This window comes from Balaenoptera musculus, chromosome 18 (genome assembly GCF_009873245.2).
Source record: "Balaenoptera musculus isolate JJ_BM4_2016_0621 chromosome 18, mBalMus1.pri.v3, whole genome shotgun sequence".
Lineage (NCBI taxonomy): Eukaryota > Metazoa > Chordata > Mammalia > Artiodactyla > Balaenopteridae > Balaenoptera > Balaenoptera musculus.
In genome coordinates, this window is record NC_045802.1 from 23,424,370 (window position 1) to 23,443,965 (window position 19,596).

Genomic DNA, 19,596 nt, shown 5'->3' on the forward strand with positions numbered 1-19,596 from the left:
CACAAATAAAAAGTGATGGATTGTGATTTGTGGGTTTGCTGACCGCAAAGAGGAGCAGTATCTTGTATGTGTCCACCTGATCCTGTGAAAGATGCAGAGACTGGGAAAAGTGTCACGTCAAACACCAGCCTTTCTCCAGCGCCTGCCCTGTGACTGCCCTTTGCTAGGCATCTTAGGCACAGTGTAATTCGAGCACAACAAAGAGTGAAGAGTCTCAGAGTAATTGGCAGAGATTGGAAGGGGGGGTGCCAGCAGTGTGGAAATTCAAGTGACAAGAGGGGGGTGGGTGGGTGACACGTCAGAGAGAGGCCCAGCAATAAGAAGTGACCTTCAGGGCAGCTCTGGGGGCTCAGCAGGCTTCAGCCCTCCCTGTGCCTCAGTGAAGACTAAAGGCAGTTCTGTGCTTGTTCAAAGCACATTTGTCACACGGTAGCTCTTTAGTTCATATATGGCATGGGAAGAATGGGAAAAAGACCGGAGCGCAAAGGGATATTTGTATCTGTCTTTCTGTCCATCCATCCATCCATCTAGCCAATTCAAAGAGGTAGATGGCAAGTTCTTGGTTAACTTAACTACAGCTGTGCCCATTGTTGTTATCAGGACAGCAGCGGATATTCATAATGATGCCCTAAGTCACCGAGGAAAAGCTGTATAATATTATTCTTAAGAAGGTAGACACATGTAAAAATCTATTCTAGAAAGATTTCCATCTTTTCATTAGATCAATGATTCCTCGAGGGAAGAAATCATTTCTTATTCATCTTTATATCTTTTGACACCCAGCACAATGTTCTTTGCATAGGAGATAAAAATATTTGTGACACTGAGCAGAAGAGAAATAATTTGTGTTTTTGGGAAAAAGAATTATGTTGTTTAAAAGCCAGTATTTTTATTATCAGGAGACTCAACCCGAAATAATACATTGCCCTTCCCATACTCCTACCCGTTCTCACCCCTCAAAATAAGATGATGTTTTCATGTATTGAATTAAGGATTCAGTTACTGAAGTGTCTTTAGTAACGCAGAGGATGTGATTCTAAGACGTTTTTCAGGAACATTTAACATTGTAACATTGAGGAAGATATTGTACAGGTGGTGTCACATGAAGGGATTATTTCCTGCCAACCTGCATTGTAGGCACCAGGCAGAGGTCCTCTACTCCTGCCTTTTCCCGGATGATTCTCAGCTCAGTGACTTGGGTGCTCCTGGCTGTAAGCCTTATGCAGTACGCTAAGCTCAAGGTGGAATTTAGCCAGATAAGACTCAGGGATCAGGACTGTAGAGCTTCCATAAGATGGCTCTACCTGAGGCTCAGCTAGGGCATCCTTACATCTACCCAGGCCCAGCACATCCCCGAAGAGACTAAATTTTATTCCAGTAGACCCCGCATCTTGTGGTAGAAAGAGCAGTAGGTTTCTTGAGTCTGTGGTCTGGGATTTTAGTGACCGTATTTGCCCTAACTGGTAAGCTGTAACCTCCTTGGGCTTCGGTTTTCATAATTATAACATGAGGCTTGTCATATCCGCCCTACAGAATTGTTGGTAGATCATGTGAAATAATGGGTCTGATGCATTGAGGGGAATGGAAGTACTAGACACACATCAGGCCAGGGTTCCTCTGTGGCCAGACCAGAGTTTTGGTAACTTTGCTGCCAAGGATGTCTTAACTTACTATACCACTGATAATGGTTGAAAATAAGGAAAATTATAAGGAACTTTCTACTAATAAGCTATGCAATTATAAATGAGTTATTTGGGATATATTGGTAACACCTATGTAAGGAAAGTTAGAAAGTGTTATTTATGAAAAATGAACCTCTTTGCACACTAAGTACAAACTAGGTACTCTTGGCCCAATTAATCCAATACTTTGCGTCTATTATCTTTGCCAGAGACTCTCCCAGCTTCCCAACAGAATTCTGACCGCCTCCGCGGATTTCAACAAGCTCGCTAACACTCAACTATTTTCACTAAAATCTAGTTAAGATCCTGTTAACACTTTTCAGCGGGTCAGCAATGTTCTGTCTCTGATGGAAACACCCCACTTAACACAGAGCTATCCTTAGATAAGTGAAAGAATCCTATTGCAACTCTACAGGTCCTTGTCAGCTTGGTGTTGCCTTCAGAGCTCCTGGTAAACTGCTCCTTGACTTTTAAAAAAAAGTAGTTTCACATTCTAAATAGTGTATTTTAAAGGAGCCCAAACCTTTTTCTGCAATTTTATTCATAGCACACCATATCGCCTGTAGTTTGGTATTTGTTCCGACAGGTTACAATAAAAGTGAAAGCCAGCTGTGTCATACTTATCACAATTTGCTATTTGCCCTTTTTCAGTTGGAGGTATTTCCAGGGACTGAGGTTCACTGGCGAGTCCTGTATCTTCTGCTCAGCAGCCGTGCAGGCAGAGAGGAGACCCCTTTATTTTATTTCTTTATTTCTTTATTTCATTTTTTCTTTTGTATTTTTTTTAATTGAAGTATAGTTAATTTACAATGTTGTATTACTGCTGTACAGCAAAGTGACTTAGTTATACGATCTTTTCCATTATGGTTCATCATGGGGTACTGAATATAGTTCCCTGTGCTCTACAGTAGGACCTTGTTGTTTACCCATCCTATATATAAAAGCTGACATCTGCTAACCCCAGCCTCCCACTCCATCCCTTCCCCAGCTCCCTTTCCCTTGGCAACCACCAGTCTCTTCTCTGTGTCCATGATTCTGTTTCTGTTTCATAGATAGGTTCATTTGTGTCATATTTTACATTCCATGTATAAGTGATATCATACGGTATTTACCTTTCTCTGTCTGACTTACTTCACTTAATATGGTCATCTCTAGTTGTATCCATGTTGCTGCAAATGGCATTATTTTGTTCTCTTTTATGGCTGAGTAGTATTCCATTGTACATACGTACTGCGTCTTCTTTATCCATTCATCCGTCGATGGACATTTAGGTTGTTTCCATGTCTTGGCTATTGCGAATACTGCTGTTATGAACATAGGGGTGCATGTATCTTTTTGAATTATAGTTTTGTCTGGATATATGCCCAGAAGTGGGATTGCTGGATCATATGGTAATTCTGTTTTTAGTTTTCTGAGGAACCTCCATACTGTTTTCCACAGTGACTGCACTAACTTACATTCCCACCAACAATGTAGGAGGGTTCCCTTTTTGAGGAGACCCCTTTATGAGCAGATGAAGTAGTCTTGGGAAAGGGCCAGACTTTCTGAACCACAGAACGTGTTTATACAAGTTCTGAAAATGGAATTTTGGAGTTTGGGTAGTCGTCTTTCAGTCTGCTTGAGTGTAGGAGCTACGACAAAATATTATTTCATTCAACAAATATTTATGTCTTACAATGTGCCAAGCACTATAGGTCTTGTGGAGAAAGCATTGATCAAAACAGACAAAGCTCTACCTTCATGAAGCATATTTCCTTGTGGGGGGGCAATATATTTTTAGGAGAAGAGTGCTATGCTAGTAATTTGGCTCTCAGGGAGAAAAGAGGCCTAATTTTTAGCATTTGCCAAGCATGGCTAATTTCAGGCTACCAGTGTGAATGGGAGTTGGGGAGACAGGTATAACCAGCAATCTGTTTTTTTTGAGGAAGCTCCATAGTGTTTTCCACAGGGGCTGCACTAATTTACATTCACGCTGACAGTGCACAAGGGTTCCCTTTTCTCCATATCTCCTCAGGACTTGTTATTTGTTGTCTTTTTTGCAGTGCTGACTTTGACAGGTGTGAAGTGATACCTCATTGTGGTTTTGATTTGTGTTTCCCTGATGTTTAGTTCAGCATCTTCTCATGTGTTTGTTGGCCATCTGTAGGTCTTCTTTGGAAAAATGTCTATTCAGGTTCTCTGTCCATTTTTTAAACCAGTTGCTTGTTTTTCTCATGTTGAACTGTATGAGTTCTTTGCACATTTTGGATAGTAGCCCCTTGTTAGATATATGATTTGCAAATATCTTCTCCCATTCAGTAGGCTACTTTTTCAGTTTGTTCACTGTGTAAAAACTTTTTGTTTGATGAGTCCCATTTGATTATTTTTGCTTTTTGTTTCCTTGCCTGAGGAGATATATCCAAAACAATATTGTAAGACCGATGTCAAAAAGCATACTGCGTATGTTTTCTTCTAGAAGTTTTACGGTCTCAGCTTTTCAAGTCTTTAATCCATTTTTAGTTTTTTTCTGTGCACAGAGAGAGAGAATTAGGAGGCATCCTTTGGGCCCAGCCGCACACTCCCCCTCTGGTCACCAGAGCTATATGCTCTAGCGATATGCTTTTCTGTGGGCTCTGTGGGCCCTTCTGTTGTGGCGGGCTGGCTACTTTGGGTGTGGTGATATGCAGGCAGACTCCTGGCTCAGTTGACTACCAGGCCCTGCCTCATGCAGTGGCTGCCAGCCTGCTGGTGGATGGGGCCAGGTCCCAGTTTGCCTGGCTGTGACGCCCTGAGTGTGCCTGGGGCTGGTGCCAGCCTACTGGTGGGCAGGTAAGTCCCTGGCACTAATAAGCTAGAGGGAGGACTCCAGAATGGTGCTCACCATCGTCAGTGTCCTTGTGGTTAAATGAGCTCCTACAAGTGGCTGCTGCCAGTGTCTTTGTTCCCAGTGGAGTCCCAGTTGCCTCTTGCCTCTCCAGGAGGCTCTCCAAGGTGAGCAAGTGGGTCCAAACCAGGCTCCTTTCAAATCACTGCCTTTGTGCTGGACTTGGAGTGTGTGAGATTTCCGTGTGCCCTTAGGAGTGGAGTCTCTGTTTCCTATAGCCCTCCGCCTCTCTCAAATGCAAACCCTGCTGGCCTTCAAAGCCTGATGTTCTGGGGGCTTGTTTTCCTAGTGTAGGACCTCTAGGCTGGGGAGCCCAGTGCGGGGCTCAGACCACTCGATCCTTGGGGAGAACCTCTGCAATTGTGATTATCCTCCCATTTGTAGCTCACCTACCTGGCGGTGTGGGTTCTGACTATACCAATTCTCCATCCCTCTTACCTATCTCATTTCAGTTCCTTCTTTATATCTTTAGTTGTGGAAAATACTTTGTCCTAGTCTTCAGATCTTCTTCATAGATAGTTTCTCTATAAATAGTTATGATATTGGTGTGTCCATGGAAGGAGGTGAGTTTGGGGCTTCCTACTCTGCCATCTTGGACACTCAAACCAGAATTAGCTTCTCTGTTACTGCCTCTGTCCCTTACTAGCTGTTTGTTTCCCTTTGCCCACGCATGATTAGCTCCATGGAAGTAGGGACATGCTATAATGCTTCATACCATTATACTCCTGGTGCCTAGCACACAGTAGGCACTCAGTAAATATCTGTGGAGTGAATGTTGTTATACCTTTCTCCATAGTTTAGTTTCCATAACTGTGAGATCTAAATAATAATACCAACTTTACAGGTAGTTTTGAAGAATAAATATAAAATGATGTGTACAAAGTGCATTGCACATCCAATATACAGAAAACATGACTACATGAAAGCTGTAATTATTATTTTCCATATTCTGTGTCATTTAGAATTTTGATAAAGATTTTTAACATCCAGAAGGGAGGCTTCTTCATGGGAAAAATAATGGTGGCTAATTTTCATTAAGACTTTTTCACTAAGCACCATCTCTTGAGTAACTCAGAAATAGAGGACTTCCTCATCTAAAAGCCATGAAGTCCAAACTACTTTAACTGCATCACTGCAATTAGAAAGAATTTGTCCTACCCACAGTAATAAACTAGGACAGAAGCAAGAGAAACATGCTCTAGGAACTGACTTCCTACACGTAAATATTATTTACTGTGATGATTGTTGTTTTAAAATGGTACCTACTCTGGGCTTTTGGAATGAAAATGAAAGGCCTGCAGTGGTGTTAAAAGTAGAGGAGCAGAGACCGAACTGTTTGAGAGACTTACACTCAGTTGTCATGGTAGCCAAAAGCTCCCAAATAGATCCTTTCCTCCTGCCCAGATGTTTAACGTCTATAGTAACATGCCCTAGATGGTGACAGAGCCAGATATGAATGCATAATACCATTTTTTTTTTTGTCCTCGACAGTTTAGAAAATCTTTTTAACGCTCAGTGATGAATTTAGCTGGGAGTAAGCAAGTGAGAATTTGGTAGAACATCTGTGTTTCTGAAGTTTGTATTTTTGAGCTGTGTATGGATTCTCAGTTGCCTTTTTAGATGAATGTATTAATTTCACACATTTTAAAGAGAAATTCATAAAACCAACTATTAAGAGTATATCTGGGAATTGAGGCTACAGAATTTAAAACTGTTGATATGAATCTTTTATTTTCTTATGTTATGGCTTAGGTACCAATTCAGGCTAATGACTGTTAAAGAAAAGAACACATTAATTTGCAAGTCGCTCCTAAAGTTGATTGTTTTAAGAAAAGACCTTTGCCTTGATTTTATAGCTTTTCAGTAAGTGAAATTGTATGTACGTATTTTTTTTTAATTAATTAATTAATTAATTAACTTTTGGCTGTGTTGGGTCTTCGTTTCTGTGCGAGGGCTTTCTCTAGTTGCTGCGAGCGGGGGCCACTCTTCATTGCGGTGCGTGGGCCTCTCACTGTCACGGCCTCTCTTGTTGCGGAGCACAGGCTCCAGACGCGCAAGCTCAGTAGTTGTGGCACACGGGCTTAGCTGCTCCGCGGTATGTGGGATCTTCCCAGACCAGGGCTCGAACCCGTGTCCCCTGCATTGGCAGGCAGATTCTCAACCACTGCGCCACCAGGGAAGCCCTGTACGTATTTTTTAAGCGTATTTTATTTTCGCAAGATTTTTTATTCTTATTTTATACAGGAAAGCTAGTGTTAGCCCACATTTTCCTGTGAAAATACCTCTGATGAAGGTAAAAAGTATAACCTCATCTTACCACTGACTCTATGACCTAATGAAAGAATGTTAACTGAGGGTCATAATACATGTTCAAAGAACAGTTAACTTTTCTTGAGGAAAAAAATTTAATGTTCAGTTAATCTGCATGAAGACTAATGAACATGAAAGTCTAATACATAAAAGAAATAAAGTATTTATTGCAGGTATTTTTTTTTTTCTGGTGGCTGGAGGGTGGAGGAGAACGGGGGACAATAAGGATTTTGTAAGGAGATCAGAGTCAGATAATCAGGGAGAAAGAAAAGAGTAGGAGAAACCGATGGAAAAAAAATGTAACTAACTCCTCCTACCTGGTATTACGCCTAGACCTTTACCTCACGTGGGTCCTCGTTCCCCTTCTCTCTCAATAGCCACATAAAATCCTGCTCGCTGAGCCCCATTGACCCAGGTATGCTACTCTCCCCTTTCTAAGATACGCTTTGTTTCCCCAGCTGCGCGACCAGCCCCAGAGAGGCAGTGTGTCTCTGAGTCACCTGAGCTCCATGCTGCTGCCTTCCTGCTGTCCATCCACCTCTCTTCACCTCTGACCATCTTCCTAGTGTCTGCAGGCCCTTCTGGGACGACTATCTCAAAGGGAAGTGCCTCTCAGGTAGGTAAGGCTTTTTCACCTCCCCTGTGGATCTTTGCAGATTTCAGTCTGATGATCTCTTTAAGCAGAAGTTGTCCTTTTAGGGCAGTGCAGTTTAATAGAACTTTCTGCAGCCACAGAAGTGTTCTGGGTCTGTGCTATCCAGTATGGTAGCCAGTAGCCACTTGGGGCTACTTAGACTTAAATTAATTAAAATGAAATACAATTAAATATTTATCTCCTTAGCCACACTACCCACATTTGAGGTGCTCAATTGTCACGTGCTGCTGGTGGCAGCTGAATTAGATGGTGCAGCTTTAGAGGAATCCCAGGTCGGGTGGGAATGGGCCAATTCTGGTCAAGTTCAGATGGGTGGAGAGAAGCCCCAGGGAATCGTGGTCTCAGAGGAAAGCCACGGTGGATTCAAAGGTCCAGCAACTGTCTGTGAGCCAGGCTTCCTGCAGCAGGCTGTCTTGAAGGGAGACTGGAGCAGGGCAATTCCATGGCCTCCACACGGCCCAGCTCCCAATAAACAGTGGTGTAGCCTCAGGTGTGGAATTTCGAGTTCGGCCTGGGTTTGTTGGAATGTTGGCTCCACCAGTAGTTAGCTATGGGACATAGGAAGTTACGTAAATTCACTCAAGCTTTGTTTCTTCATTTGTAAAATCAAGATGATAATACCTACTTGCCAGGGCTGCGGTGTAAATTCAGTGAGGTGATAAATGGAAGGCAGCACAGTGCCTGGCATATCCTAACCACCTACTGTATCAGACGGAAATTAGATGCTGTAGGTCCTGTGTGTCAGCCTCAGGCCCTGCTTCCTGCAGCTTAAACAAAATACCGATTAGCCTTTTGAACTGAAGTACTAAACAAACAAGAGAATAATTCAGAAATTGTTGCTACATTGCCTGTAATTTTCAAACACATTATTTTATACAAATATAAGTCTCCTCATATGGAGATGCTGTTTTGAAGAATAATGCGTGTGTGCGTGTGCGTGTGTGTGTGTACAGACTAATCTTTATTCACACTATTACACCAGGCAGGCACTGGTAACAGTGCATGTGGAAAGATGTCCTTGACCTCTGTTTGTGGACCCAAGTCAGCTGCTATTTTCATCACAGACATTCACACTTGCTCATGATTGAAATTGTCTAGTCCAAGGATCGTACTACATTCCTGTGGTCCGCATTCCAGGTTGCAAAGGGAGGAGAAATATTTTAAAGGGCAGATTGTCTGCACATCTTGGGAGTTTCTTCTGCCTTCTTTCCTTGCAATTCCACATACTTTCACCCACGCGAGAGCAAATGGGGTTGGTGTTGATGGGGCTCCGTAAGAGAGAATCAACTGGCTGACCTTGTAGAGATCCTGCTGGAACTTGAAGATATGAGGATCAGACTGTGGTCCAAAAACCCAGATGGTTTCAACTGCCTGAACTTCTAGTTTCAGCGTGCTTCCAAACTCCATCTCTCAGCTTCTGTGCAAAACAGATCGTATATTTTGACAAGAGGAGAAGGAGGAGGAGTTCAGATGACTAATATTTATGGAGCATCCTCACTATGAATTGAGTTTTAAATAGTCAAGATCTTCCCCTGGAGGAAGGCTGACGAATTGTTTGAAAAGGGGTGCCTGTGTGTGCTGGAGTGGGGGAAAGCCACAGAATTACAAATCCAAACAGGTCCTCAAGAACGGGGCTTCCCCACCCTCCCTCTCTGATTCCTGCTAAGCAGGAAACATGTTCTGTAGCTCCTCCCAATTGACTTCACCTTCCAGATAAGCTTTGAAGGTTTTGAAGGGCTGCTTTTTTTATTTTAGGGACTCTGTCCCCTCCCCTGAAATCTGGGCTGTCTTGTGATTGTTTCAACTAGTAGAGTACATCTGCTAAAAGAAAAGAGGCATCTCTTTTTTTTTTAAATTTATTTTAAGGGTTTCATTTTAAGGGTTTCACTACAGACAGGGTAACCAAGAGAAGGAAATTGGGGAATTTGCAGCTGACTCAGAGACTTGGAGGGACCCTCCTCTAGCGGTCTCGCAGACTCTCTCTCTGCTCACCCCATCCCCAAACAATTTGATTTCTGATCCATCAGTGGGTAAGGCTGTGGAATTGTTTCTTTATTTTGGTCCTTTTCCCTGGAAGTATGTAGACCTGAAGGTGCACTCTGGGCAAAACAGTAGAATTCTTTTGCTGTCTGCAAAACTGTCGATCCACACAACCTGCCGGAAGGTAAATAGGTGAGGAAGTCATCCAGGAAGCAATCGCTACCAGACCCTAGACTGCTGCTCTCCTCTAAAACAATTTTTAGCAAAAATTTTAAACCAAGAATACTAGCAGTTCTTGGAAATCGTTGGTATTTATTCTGTTAATATACGAAACAGTAGCCAAATACTGTTACTGAGTAATTATTATGAGAGGTACTAATATTTTTGAGAACTTCAGTGATGTAGAACAGTGGTCTGCAGACTTTTTGGCACCAGGGACCGGTTTCATGGAAGACAGGTTTTCCACAGACCGGAGCGGGGTGGGGGATGGTTTTGGGATGATTCAAGCGCATTACATTTATTGTGCACTTTATTTCTATTATTATTACATTGTGATATATAATGAAATAATTATACAACTCACCATAATGCAGAATCAGTGGGAGCCCTGAGCTTGTTTTCCTGCAACTAGCTGGTCCCATCTTGGGGTGATGGGAGACAGTGACACCCGACGTGAGTTGCTTAGGTCCAGTCTACTCCATGATCTCGTCTTGGTTGCTGTCACTGCAGAAAACTCTGCTTCACAAAGGCAGGGTGTTGGAAATGGAAGCAGGCTTTTCAGTGCTTTTGTGGCAATCTCAGGATATTCTGCCTTGACTTTAATCCAGAACATATGGAGATTGGAAGTTGTCTCAAACATACTTTTAAGGCCACCGTCATTTGAGATCTCAAGCAGTCGATCCTCTTCTAGCACGGACAAAGTCGATTCACCTGGCTTATTCACAAATGGGTCACGGATCCATTCCTTCCCAGTTTGGGGATCTTTTGTGGTTGGGAAGTAATGCTCAGACTCTTTTGAAAGCTGCAATAGGTGATAGAAAGAAGGCCCTGGTTCATTCTCTTTCAAAATCTCTGCTACTGTTTGAAACATGTCAAAAGTCCCAGTGTTTACTCGTCGCCCCCATAATTCCAGTTTGGCTTTGAATGCAGCCACTTTATCTGCAGACTTAAACACAGTTGTCGTTCTCCCCTGAAGTGACAGATTGAGTTTGTCGAGCAGGTTGAATATGTCACACAAGGAAGCAAGTTTTGCGACCCATTCTGTGTCACTGAAATGTGCTGCCAGTGGTGACTGTTTTTCTAAACGAAATCTCTGGAGCGGCTCTCAGAACTCAGAAACTCTGGCCAGTGACCTACCTTTAGAAAGCCATCTCACTTCTGTGTATAAGAGAAGACGTGTGTGCTCTGCGTCCATCTCCTCACAGAGCCGCGCGAACAGACGTGAGTTAAGGGCATGTACTTTAATGTGGTTGATAATTTTAATCACATCCCGCAAAACGCTGTTAAGTTCAGGTGATGTTTTTTGGCTAGCCAGCACTTCTCTACAGATGACACAGTGCGTAGACTCACATTCAGAAGCGACCTCTTTGACCCGAGTAGTGAAACCAGTCATGGCAGCCACTCCATCTGTGCATACACTGACACAAAATGACCAGTTCAGTTTTCCTGGTACGTAATCATTCAAAGACTTGAATAGTTCTGCAGCTGTGGTGTTGGTTGGCAACAAAAGTGCACGTAATATATCCTCATGCACATCCTCCTGAAAAACGTATTGCACAAAACAAGCATTGTTGCCTTGTTGTGAACACTGGTAGACTCATCAACCTGGATTGCGTACCACAGTGACTCATTAATCCTCTCTAACAGTTGTGCCTCAGTATCCTCTGCTATTTCATCAATTCGTCTAGTTATGGTGCTAGCCGAAAGAGGAACATGTGCCACCTTTTGAACCGCAGCCTCTCCTAAAAGTTCATGACAAATGTCCTTGCAACAGGCAGGATCAACTCCTCACCAATAGTAAAGGGCTTCTTAGCTTTAGCAACGCGGTTAGCCACTAAAAATGATGCTCTCAGTGCACACACATTTGATGAAGTGGTGGCCTTCAATAATTGCTTCTGTTCTTTGTGTTCACATTTTTTCTTTTGAAAAACTCCAGAGGCTTGTCTTTTAATGCAGGGTGCTTGGCCCCCATGTGGTGGAACAGATTTTTATTTTTAAATTTTTTTTAAATTTTTATTTATTTATTTATTTATTTATTTATTTATTTATTTATTTTTATGGCTGTGTTGCGTCTTCGTTTCTGTGCGAGGGCTTTCTCTAGTTGCGGCAAGCGGGGGCCACTCTTCATCGCGGTGCGCGGGCCTCTCACTGTCGCGGCCTCTCTTGTTGCGGAGCACAGGCTCCAGACGCGCAGGCTCAGCAATTGTGGCTCACGGGCCTAGTCGCTCCGCAGCCTGTGGGATCTTCCCAGACCAGGGCTCGAACCCGTGTCCCCTGCATCGGCAGGCAGATTCTCAACCACTGCGCCACCAGGGAAGCCCAGTGGAACAGTTTTGAAAGTTTCCAAACGGCTTTGCTGGATAGCTGGTCGCTGCATATTATACAAAGTGGGTTTGGAGAATGTGAATCACCCATTGCAATGAACCCATAATTTAAGTAGGACTCTTGGTATTTTCTTTGAAATGCAGCTTTCTTTTTGTTGGCAGTCTTAGAGTCTTCTGCTGTCTCCTCGTTGGGTCTTTCCCCCTTTTCAAAGAAGCTCTCCAGCAACGTTTGTTTTTTACTAATTTTGGCTAGGGTTAGCCTGAGGGCTTACCAAAACTGTGACTGAGACAAGTGCGCGGTGCGGGAAAGAGGCATGGATGGAAGTGGTAAATAGAATAATGGGCAGGCCACGTACAGACTAAAATAAGTGTTGGATTCTGACTTAAAGCCTGCTACCAGGTGCAGCTGTACAATTGAAGTACATCCACTCACTTGCCACTATAGCCTGCCACCAGCTGCAGCTTAATTGTCACTTGCCACTCACTGATAGGGTTTTGATATGATTCTGCAAGCAATTGATTTATTATGGTCTCTGTGCAGACAAACCTCTCTGCTAATGATAATCTGTATTTACAACCGCTCCCCAGCGCTAGCATCACCGCCTCAGCTCCACCTCAGATCATCAGGTATTAGATTCTCATAAGGAGCACGCAACCTAGATCCCTCGCATGTGCAGTTCACAGTAGGGTTCGTGCTCCTGTGAGAATCTGATACTGCCACTGATCTGACAGGAGGTGGAGCTCAGGTGGTAATGCAAGCGATGGGGAGCGGCTGTAAATACAGATGAAGCTTTGCTTGCTCGTCTGCCGCTCACCTCCTGCTGTTCAGCCTGGTTCCTAACAGGCCACAGACTGGTACTGGTCCATGGCCCGGGGGTTGGGGACCCCCTGATGTAGAATATCAAGTAGAACTTTAAGAATTTCTGACATTGTTTTTGTATGGGTACCCGGCAAAGGAATAATTATTAGCAACTTCTACTTGAGATTGATTTTCAGAGTGCTGAAGAATTGTTGACTTTATCAGATCCAAATTTGACTTTAGGAGAGTTTGTGATAAACAATAGCAGTTTTAGGACCTTTTCTCTGCAGAGAAGGATAGTAATCTGGCAAATATCAGTGCACCTTAAGTTGGCTTAATTGAATCATGTAGGCTGTCTTTAGCAAAAGTCTAATTCCTTTCTTTTTTTCTTCTTTTCTCCCTCCCTCCCTCCCTTCCTTCCTTCCAAAATATATTTCATTAAGATTGCATTTTCAGCATAGAAAAATCTGTACCAATAACTTTTGTATACTGATGTAAAAATTTAAAAATCCAACCAATGGGGATATATGTATACATATAGCTGATGCACTTTGTTATACGGCAAAACTGACACAACATTGTAAAGTAATTATACTCCAATAAAGATGTTAAAAAAAAATAAATGAATGTTAAAAATATGTAAATAAAAATGCAACCAAACTAATTTTGAGGAATTAACTTAAATCACATACTAATAGATATACTGATGTTCTATTATTTACGAGTAAATCAAGTAGTCTATCCCTTAAATGTTTTTTCCCTAGGATTTTGTTTTTCATTCTATGTGTATTTGTTTTTATTAAAACAGCGATAGTATTTTTAATCACCTATGAATAAAACCACATGACTCTTCCCAGAAGTTACTTAATCACACATTTTTACCTGTCTCAGACACTCAAGATTTTAAATTACCACAAATACACTAAGTTATGTTTATAAAGACTGAATGTTTCAGGAAACATCGATCAGCTGACATACAGCCACAAAAGTCTTAAATCTAGAACTCACTTACGTTTAAATAGGTATCTAATCACAAGACATTATACTGGTACATTTCCTTGGATTCCTTTCACATCTCATATCTGTCCAAAAGAGGTTCAAATGATTTTTTTCCCCACTAAGATGAATGATTAAAAACTTGCCGGCCATATACTGTGAAAAATACATACAGAGCATTGTGATAGTTAGGAGTAATTAGTCTAGAAGAAGCTCCAGGAAGCTTTTTGAAGTGGTCTGCACGTCGCCCCAGTCACCTCCATTGAGGAGCTTGTGTGGTGGGGGTGGGGCGCCCCAGGGAGAAGGTGACACCAGGCAGATGTGGGGCTTATTGGGAGGACTTCAAAGCCGAAGCTTGTCTGTTCATTTCAAAGGTGCCTTGGGAAGTGTTACCTGAAACTTTTATGAGCCCAAACCTTGATTATCCTTTGGCAGGATTTGTGGCTGGAACCTATAAGGTGTGCCTTTAAGTCTGAGGAAAGATGCAGGTGGGAGGGAATCAAAGACATACCTGGCCGAGTCCCCAGTTCTGCCCAGGGTTTGCCGCTCACTCCCTTCCACAGCACTTTTTTAGGATTTTAATGAAATATTTTATGCATATAATGAATAATACGTAACATGTATTTACATTATGAGGAATAGTAAAACAGCAGCTGTGTGTGTCACAGCTTAAGAAATAGAACCGTAGTGAGAGACGTTCAGGATGGCGGAGGAGGAAGACGTAGAGATCACCTTCCTCCCCACAGATACATCAGAAATACATCTACATGTGGAACAACTCCTACAGAACACCTACTGAACGCTGGCAGACAACATCAGACTTCCCAAAAGGCAAAAAACTCCCCATGTACCTGGGTAGGGCAAAAGAAAAAAGAAAAAAAGAGACAGAAGGATAGGGACGGGATGTGCACCAGTGGGAGGGAGCTGTGAAGGAGGAAAAGTTTCCACACACTAGGAAGCCCGTTCACTGGCAGAGATGGGGTGTGGGCAGGGGGTAAGCTTCAGAGCCGCAGAGCAGAGCAACAGGGGTGCAGAGGGCAAAGCGGAGAGATTCCCGCACAGAGGATCAGTGCTGACCAGCACTTACCAGCCCGCGAGGCTTGTCTACTCACCCGCCGGGAGGAGTGGGGGCTGGGAGCTGAGGCTCGGGCTTCGGAGGTCAGATCCCAGGGAGAGGATTCGGGTTGGCTGTGTGAACACAGACTGAAGGAGGCTAGTGCGCCAAACCTAGCTGGGAGGGAGTCCAGGAAAAAGTCTGGAACTGCCTAAGAGGCAAGAGACCATTATTGTGGGGTGCATGAGGAGATGGGATCCAGAGCACCACCTAAACGAGCTCCAGAGACAGGCGTGAGCCGCGGCTATCAGCGTGGACCCCAGAGACGGGCATGAAACGCTAAGGCTGCGGCTGCAGCCACCAAGGGGCCTGTGTGCAGGCACAGATCACTATCCACACCTCCCCTCCCAAGAGCCTGTGTAGCCCGTCACTGCCAGGGTCCCGTGATCCAAGGACAGCTTCTCCGGAAGAACACATGGCGTGCCTCAGGCTGTTGCAACGTCACGCTGGCCTCTGCCGCCGCAGGCTCGCCCCGCATTCCGTACCCCTCCCTACCCCCGGCCTGAGTGAGGCAGAGCCCCCGAATCAGCTTCTCCTTTAACCCTTTCCCATCTGAGTGAAGAACAGATGCCCTCAGGTGACCTACACGCAGAGGCGGAGCCAAATCCAAAGCTGAACCCCAGGAGCTGTGCGAACAAAGAAGAGAAAGGGAAATTCCTCCCAGTAGCCTCAGGAGCAGCGGATTAAATCCCCACTATCAACTTGAAGTACCCTGCATCTATGGAATACCTGAATAGACAATGAATCATCCCAAAATTGAGGCAGTGGACATTGGGAGCAACTGTAGACTTGGGGTTTGCTTTCTGGATTTAATTTGTTTATGGTTTTATGTTTATCTTAGTTCAGTATTTAGAGTTTATTATCATTGCTATATTTGTTTATTGATTTGGTTGCTCTCTTTTTTTTGTATATAGATATATATAATTTTTTCCTTTTTCTCTTTTTGTGAGTGTGTATGTGTATGCTTCTTTGTGATTTTGTCTGTATAGCTTTGCTTTTACCATCTGTCTTAGGGTTACGTCTGTCCTTTTGGTTTTTTTTGGGGGGTATGGTTTTTAGTGTTTGTTATCATTGATGGCATTGTTTTCTGGTTTGGTTGCTCTCTTCTTTCTTTTTCTTTCTTTTATTACTTTTTAATTTTTTTATTTTTAATAATACTTTTATTTTAATAACTTTATTTTATTTTATTTTTTTCTTTCTTTCTTTCTTTTTTTCTCCCTTTTCTTTTGAGCCATGTGGCTGACAGGGTCTTGGTGCTCCGGCCGGGTGTCAGGCCTCTGCCTTTGAGGTGGGAGAGCTGAGTTCAGTACATTGGTCCACCAGATACCTCCCTGATCCAAGTAATATCAAACAGCGAAAGCTCTCCCAGAGATCTCCATCTCAATGCTAAGACCCACCTCCACTCAAGGACCAGCAAGCTACAGTGCTGGACACACTATGCTGAACAACTAGCAAGACAGGAACACAACCCCACGCATTAGCAGAGAGGCTGCCTAAAACCATAATAAGTTCACAGACACCCCAAAACACACCACCGGACATATTCCTGCCCACCAGAAAGACAAGATCCAGCCTCATCCACCAGAACACAGGCACCAGTCCCCTCCACCAGGAAGCCTGCACAACCCACTGAACCAACCTTAGCCACTGGGGGCAGACACCAAAAACAACAGGAACTACAAACCTGCAGCCTGTGAAAAGGAGACCCCAAACACAGTAAGTTAAGCAAAATGAGAAAACAGAGAAAAGCACAGCAGATGAAGCAGCAAGGTAAAAACCCACCAGGCCAAACAAATGAAGAGGAAATAGGCAGTCTATCTGAAAAAGAATTCAGAGTAATGATAGTAAAGATGATCCAAAATCTTGGAAATAGAATGGAGAAAATACAAGAAACGTTTAACAAGGACCTAGAAGAACTAAAGAGCAAACAAACAATGATGAACAACACAATAAATGAAATTGAAAATTCTCTAGAAGAAATCAATAGCAGAATAACTGAGGCAGAAGAACGGATAAGTGACCTGGAAGATAAAATAGTGGAAATAACTACCACAGAGCAGAATAAAGAAAAAGTAATGAAAAGAATTGAGGATAGTCTTAGAGACCTCTGGGACAACATTAAACGCACCAACATTCGAATTATAGGGGTCCTAGAAGAAGAAGAGAAAAAGAAAGGGACTAAGAAAATATTTGAAGAGATTATACTTGAGAACTTCCCTAATATGGGAAAGAAAATAATCAAGTCCAGGAAGCACAGAGAGTCCCATACAGGATAAATCCAAGGAGAAACATGCCAAGACACATGTTAATCAAACCATCAAAAATTAAATACAAAGAAAAAATATTAAAAGCAGCAAGGGAAAAATAACAAATAACACACAAGGGAAGCCCAATAAGGTTAACAGTTGATCTTTCAGCAGAAACTCTGCAAGCCAGAAGGGACTGGCAGGACATATTTTAAGAGATGAAAGGGAAAAACCTACAACCAAGATTACTCTACCCAACAAGGATCTCATTCAGATTCAACGGAGAAATTAAAAACTTTACAAACAAGCAAAAGCTAACAGAATTCAGCACCACCAAAGCAGCTTTACAACAAATGCTAAAGGAACTTCTCTAGGCAGGAAACACAAGAGAAGGAAAAGACCTACAATAACAAACCCAAAACAATTAAGAAAATGGTAATAGGAACATACATATCAATAACTACCTTAAATGTAAATAGATTAAATGCTCCAACCAGAAGACATAGACTGGCTGAATGGATACAAAAACCATATACGTGCTGTCTACAAGAGACCCATTTCAGACCTAGGGACACATACAGACTGGAAGTGAGGGGATGGAAAAAGATATTCCATGCAAATGGAAATCAGAAGAAAGCGGGAGCATCTTTCCCACCCCTATGGAAATTCACATATTATAAATTTAAAAATAAATGTGAGGGAATAGCACTGCCAAAAAATAAAAATAAAAGAAGAAAGCTGGAGTACCAATTCTCATATCAGACAAAATAGAATTTAAAGTAAAGACTATTACAAGATACAGAGAAGGACACTACATAATAATCAAGGGATCGATCCAAGAAGAAGATATAACAATTGTAAATATTTATGCACCCAACATAGGAGCACCTGAATACATAAGGCAAATGCTAACAGCCATAAAAGGGGAAATCGACAGCAACACAAACATAGTAGAGGACTTTAACAACCCAGTTTCACAAATGGACAGATGATCCAAAATGAAAATAAATAAGAAAACACAAGCTTTAAATGATACATTAAACAAAATGGACTTAATTGATATTTATAGGACATTCCATCCAAAAACAACATAATACACTTTCTTCTCAAGTGCTCATGGAACATTCTCCAGAATAGACCACATCTTGGGTCACAAATCAAGCCTCGGTAAATTTAAGAAAATTGAAATCGTATCAAGTATCTTTTCCGACCACAATGCTATGAGACTAGATATCAATTACAGGAAAAAATCTGTAAAAAATACAAACACATGGAGGCTAAACAATACACTACTTAATAACCAAGAGATCACTGAAGAAATCAAGGAGGAAATCAGAAAATACCTAGAAAGAAATAACAATGAAAACACAACAACCCAGAACCTATTGGATGCAGCAAAAGCATTTCTAAGAGGGAAGTGTATAGCAATACAATCCTACCTCAAGAAACAAGAAACATCTCAAACAAACAACCTAACCTTACACCTTAAGCAATTAGGGAAAGAAGAACAAAAAAACCCCAAAGTTAGCAGAAGGAAAGATATCATAAAATCGGATCAGAAATAAATGAAAAAGAAATGAAGGAAACAATAGCAAAGATCAAAAAACTAAATGCTGGTTCTTTGACTAGATAAACGCAATTGATATACCATTAGTGAGACTCATCAAGAAAAAAAAGAAGACTGGGAGGGAGGGAGATGCAAGAGGGAAGAGATATGGGGATATATGTATATGTATAGCTGATTCACTTTGTTATAAAGCAGAAACTAACACATCATTGTAAAGCAATTACACTCCAATAAAGATGTTTAAACAAAAAACAAGAAAAAAATCAATAGAATTAGAAATTAAACAGGAGAAGTAACACCTAACACTGCAGAAATACAAAGAATCATGAGAGAGTACTACGAGCAACTGTATGCCAATAAAATGGACAACCTGGAAGAAATGGACAAATTCTTAGAAAAGCACAACCTTCCGAGACTGAACCAGGAAGAAATAGAAAATGTAAAGAAACCAATCACAAGCACTGAAATTGAAACTGTGATTAAAAATCTTCCAACAAACAAAAGTCCAGGACCAGATGGCTTCACAGGCGACTTCTATCAAACGTTTAGAGAAGAGCTAACACCTATCCTTCTCAAACTCTTCCAAAATATAGCAGAGGGAGTAACACTCCCAAACTCATTCTACGAGGCCACCATCAACCTGATACCAAAACCAGACAAAGATGTCACAAAGAAAACTACAGGCCAATATTACTGATGAACATAGGTGTAAAAATCCTCAACATAATACTATCAAACAGAATCCAGCAGCACATTAAAAAGATCATACACCATGATCGAGTGGGGTTTATCCCAGGAATGCTAGGATTTTTCAGTATATGCAAATCAGTCAATGTGATAA

At 42.1% G+C, this 19,596-nt stretch overlaps 1 protein-coding gene across 8 annotated transcripts in view; it reads left to right on the forward strand.

Annotated features, from left to right (window-relative positions):
• The window catches only part of ENOX1 (ecto-NOX disulfide-thiol exchanger 1), a 618,533-nt gene that overhangs the window by 177,694 nt on the left and 421,243 nt on the right, over positions 1-19,596 (forward strand). For 6 of the 8 annotated variants that reach the window (XM_036831995.1, XM_036831988.1, XM_036831989.1 and 3 more), the window contains one exon: positions 7,314-7,471. The exons of 1 other annotated variant lie outside the window; for it this stretch is intronic. The gene's annotated coding sequence lies outside the window, so the exon portion shown is untranslated. Of the gene's footprint in view, positions 1-7,313; positions 7,476-19,596 lie in introns of all 8 variants that reach the window. One more of the 8 variants, XM_036831987.1, reaches the window with a different exon arrangement.